The sequence below is a fragment of the Camellia sinensis genome, chromosome 3 (genome assembly GCF_055761805.1).
Source record: "Camellia sinensis isolate YWXY chromosome 3, ASM5576180v1, whole genome shotgun sequence".
Taxonomy (NCBI): Eukaryota; Viridiplantae; Streptophyta; class Magnoliopsida; order Ericales; family Theaceae; genus Camellia; species Camellia sinensis.
Window position 1 is genome coordinate 88982796 of NC_138963.1, and position 4941 is coordinate 88987736.

At 36.9% G+C, this 4941-nt stretch overlaps 1 long non-coding RNA gene across 1 annotated transcript; it reads right to left on the reverse strand.

Annotated features, from left to right (window-relative positions):
- Positions 1–3757: 3757 nt before the first annotated feature.
- On the reverse strand, positions 3758–4533 carry LOC145821057 (uncharacterized). Its single transcript, XR_014363097.1, has 2 exons — positions 4453–4533; positions 3758–3924 (listed from the first exon to the last, which is right to left on the reverse strand). It is a non-coding gene; the product is annotated as an uncharacterized LOC145821057 (long non-coding RNA).
- Between the last annotated feature and the right edge of the window lie 408 nt (positions 4534–4941).

A 4941-nucleotide genomic window follows, 5' to 3' on the forward strand; every position in this document is an offset into this window, starting at 1 on the left:
AATACTCAATCAAAACATCAAGGAAAACTAGCAAAACAAACCCCAAAACAAAACCCTTGAGCTCCCAAAACAGATCAAGGAGACTTAATCCTAAAAGAAGACTTAAACACACATATATATAGAAAATAGGGGCCCACGTACTCTGCTCGAGTGCATAACATTTCCCTCGAGCGGAGTCACTAAAACACGCGTACAAATAAACAGGTTTCCGCTCGAGCGTTGGAACCCACGCTCGAGCGTGAAATCACACTTCCCAGTATTTTTGCAGACACGCCCAACTACTGAGATAGTACACATTATGCTCGAGCGCAAATGGTCTCGTTCGAGCAGGAATACCAAAAAACAAGGAAAAATTACAACTCTATAAAACAGAGTTTGTTCGCGGATTTGGCAACAAAGGGACCTAACAAATAATAATTTTTTTAATAAAATAGGACACATGGATAATTTTTTGTTTTTTCTTTGGGTAAATTACACCAACTTCTCTTGAGGTTTAAAAAAATCCAATAAGTCTTATATTTTTAATATAATTATATTAATCTCCCTTTTAGCATGATTAAAATGATCTAAAGTAATGTCAACGGTAGAAAGACACTAAGAGCATTCGCATTAAACTAGCTAAAATCTTTTTTTGGCTAAATTAGTGATACTGTTCATAAAAAAATGGACGTCCATCAATCTCGCTACAGTATCTCGCTAATTTATGATTGCTACAGTATCTCGCTACAACAAGCGAGGTACTGTTCATCGCTACAATATGAAGATTAGTGTTACCGGATGTCCATCCAGAAGTCCGGCCAGTCAACCGGTCAACGACCAATTTTTTTTTCTTTTTTTAAAGAATTGTTTGGTTGGTAACTCATCAATTTAAAAAAAAAAAAAAGAATAACAAACACAATAAGAAAATAATATTTTAATAAAATTAAGTTAGAATAGATAGTTTGATACAGTAGGTACTAAAGATGTGACTAGCTGAAATAGTAAAATAGCTTTTTTAGTTATAATTTGACTAAAAATTTGAAGATGCTGGTGTGGATGCTCTAAGAGCATATCCAAGAAACTCTTTAAATTAGGTTTATTAACTATTATAGCTAGTATCACCATATTTTAGTTATTCTAACGGACTAGCTATTATAATTGTTATTTTAACAAAATTCTTCAAGTACACATTTGAAGAGTCTTGGGGAATCTTTAAATAGTTTGTATGTATAAATAAATAAAATAAAAAATAGTATTAGAGTATATAGATAAAAAAAAAAAAAAGAATTAGGCAAAATAAAAAATATATTATTTTTATAATTTAATTAATGAAAAATGAAGAGTATGATTGGAGTTTCTCTAAAATAAATAAAGATAAATGTATATTTTAATAAGAAAGAGATGATAATATCATTTTTTTTCATATGACTAATAAATTACTAATTAAAAATAATTAAGTATTATATGAATTAAAATTTTAAAAGAAGTTAATATAATTATGTAAAAAATGTAGACTGATAATATTTTCTTCAAATTTAAAAAAGGTGATTGTAATTTACTTTTTATTTTTTATTTTTTATTTTTTATCGTGTACTTTCACTTATCACATAAAGAAACGAAATGAAATGGAATAGGAGGATAAAAATAAAAATAAAAATAAAGAAGGAAAAAGACAAGGAAAGAAAAGAAAGCTAAGGATGTGTTTAGTAACGTTTACGTTTTCAATTTATATTTACAAAAATTTTATAAATTGATTTTTGTTTATTTTTTGTTTATTTTTAGAAAAACATAAACTACAAACGCGCTTGGTAATTGACAAAATGTTTAAAAAAATTTTAAAATATAAAAAAGAGTGAGAAATGACAAGTGGCGGCGGAAGACGGTAGTGGAAAGTGGTGACGGTGGGTGGTGGGTAGCTAGTGGTGGTAGGTGGTGGCGGATGGGTGACTGTGGCGGGTGGTGGGTGGTAGCGAGTGGGTGGTGGTGGCATATGGGTGGTGGTGGCAGGTGGGTGGCGGATAGCGGGTGGTGGTGGCGGGTAGGTGGTGGGTGGTGGTGGTGGTAGTGGGTGAGTGGGTGGGTGACGGTGGCAGGTAGTGAGTGGTAGTGAGTGGGTGGTGGTGGTAGTAGGTGGGTGGGTGGGTGAAGGTGGCGGGTGGTGGATGGTAGCAAGTGAGTGGTAGTGGTAGGTGGGTGGCGGATGGCAGGTGGTGGTGGTGGGTGGGTGGGTGACGGTGGCAGATAGTGGGTGGTAGCGAGTGGGTGGTGGTGGTGGTGGCGGCGGGTGGTGGGTGGTGGTGGCAGGTGGGTGACGGATGGCGGGTGGTGACGGGTGGGTGGTGGGTGGTGATGGTGTGTGGGTGGGTGACGATGGCTGGTGGTGGGTGATAGTGAGTGGGTGGTGGCGGTGGTGGTGGTGGTGGTGGCAGGTAGGTGGCGGATGACTAGTGGTGGTGGGTGGTGATGGTGGATGGGTGACGGTGGCGGGTGGTAGAGAGTGGGTGATGGTGGTGGCGGCGGGTGGCGGGTGGTGGCGGGTGGTGGTGGCGGCGATGGGTGCGTGGGTGACGGTGGCGGGTGGTAGGTGGTAGCGAGTGGGTGGTGGTGGTGGTGGTGGGTGGTGGTGGTAGGTGGGTGGTGATGGCGGGTAGGTGACAGGTGGGTGGTGGTGGTGGGTGGCTAGTGGTGGCAGGTGGGTGGTGAGTGGTGATGGCAAGTAGGTGGCAGGCGGTGGATGGTAGTAGCGGGTAGTGGTGGTGGTGGCGAGGGGTGAGTGGTGGTGGTGAGTAGGTGGCAGGTGGGTGGTGGGTTGTTGGTGGTGGCGGTTGGTGGGTGGTGGTGGCAGGTGGATGGTGAGTGGTGGTGGGGGGTGGATAGTGGGTGGTGGTGGCGGAAGACGGTGGTGGAAAATGGTGGCGGGTGGTGACTAGTGTTGGGTGGTAAAAAAAAAAAAACTCAAAACTTAAAACGGAAACACATTTTTTGTGTTTTCATTTTTTTGCCAAATTTATAAATTAAGACCACTGATTTATAAATCAAAAATTTTATTAAACAAATTTTTATTTAAGTTTTTTAAATTTTGTAAATATAAACAAAAAACTAAAAATGTTAAGTGTTACCAAACGGCACAGGAAATTTGATACCTTTCTTGCAAAAAGTTTGGGGAAAAAAATATTATATTTAACTAGGGGTCTAACTTGTCTCTAGTTGGAGTTTAAGAATAGACTATTTAGTCGGTGACGTGGGCTTACTTTTAGGTTCTGTTTTGATAATTTAAATAATTTACATTTTAAAATTCATTGATTATATCATTGATGTAAAAAATTAAGTTGATCGGATAATAAAAATTACATGATTGATTTAATTTTTTACATACTCGACGAATCTTAAAATATCAACAATTTAGATGGAAAGGGAACTTAAAAAATGAGCTCACGTGGTTGATCTCCACCAAAAGAGCGGCGCCCAACCAAATGTAAGACAAAGATGTTGCTTTTAATAATAAAGGAGTAACAATCTCTAAAGATAAAATTATTACACAATATTTGATTCTCGACCATTTGGTCTATAAGGTTCTGCTTGTTTGGGGTTATAGGAAGGGAATTGAAATTATTAATTTTTTAATATTATTAATGGGGTATTTGTTTTGAGAGATAAGGAGGGGACTATTAGTTCCTTGGTATTAGTTGTCACGCACCCGGTACTCAAAGGCTCAGCATCGTAACAAGATAAAAATAAAATAATTCGGATAATTCTGTAGTCACAGCGCAAGCGGATAAATTAAAATAAATAACTGAGTATCAACTGTTTATTTAAAATGAAATAAAACATAGTTATTTGGGCTTCACTGTATTACAAGAGTTTAATAATAAAGATAGAAATCTTAAAAAAAACAAAATAACATAGCGATTCATTTTCCATCTTGATCCCGCTAAACCTCGTCACCTGAAAGGGGTAACAGCTATAAGCACATAGCAGAGTAAGAAATATTATACTATGAGGGCACAAAATGGCCATGGATATTTATTTAAGCTAAAACATTATAAATTGAGTTGAGTTGAATACACAAATTAATTAAGTGTCAGAAACTGAAATAATCACTATAACCACGGTACATCACTAAGTGACAAGCACTACACTGGTCAATGGATCCATGACAACACTGGACCACAAAGTGGTTAAACACTAGCCAATGGTTATTTTAAATCTCCCAAGGCGTGGGACTCCCGTAGTGGTACTCAAAAAACATATTTTCATATAAGGTCATAGCCAAATATTCTTTAAAAGTAAAACAAATATATCCATGGATTTCACTTTTAAGCAAATAGGGTTCAAAAATAAAACCACGTAGCTGAAACTTTTATAAAACATAACTTTTATTAATATATTAATAAAACATAAATTATATAGATTTTGATAAGTTAAAACATAAGTAAAATACTTTTTGATAACTCAATGTATAGTATAACTCACCTCTCGTATAAATTTATCGCTATTTTCCTTGCACTTCAGAACCTCGCTACGTTACGCTTCATACACTCACCTTGTTTCTGTGCTTCACCAATGACCTTCACTTCCCTGTTTATGCCTAACAATGTGTGAGGCCCAAGCCATAGTCGTATACGTGGCAACATTTTTTAATTTTCCTCTGATTTACTCCCTTTACCTTGACTCATAAACTTTGACCCTTGAAACTTATCCTAATCAAAGAGTCTTATCCCCCTTTTTTTTTTTTTATTCAACCGTTATCTTGTACCAAGTAAAGCCTTGCGAATTGAATTATAAGTTTGAATTGAATTATAAGTTTGAAAGGGTTGCTATCCTCTTTGGTAATCCACAATGATTCCTAAAATTTACGTATAATGATAAGTTAGGTTCACGTCTAAAATCTCACTATCCAACTATAAATCACCACTTACCACTTATTAAAATATTTAATATGTAGTATTTCACAACGTGTTT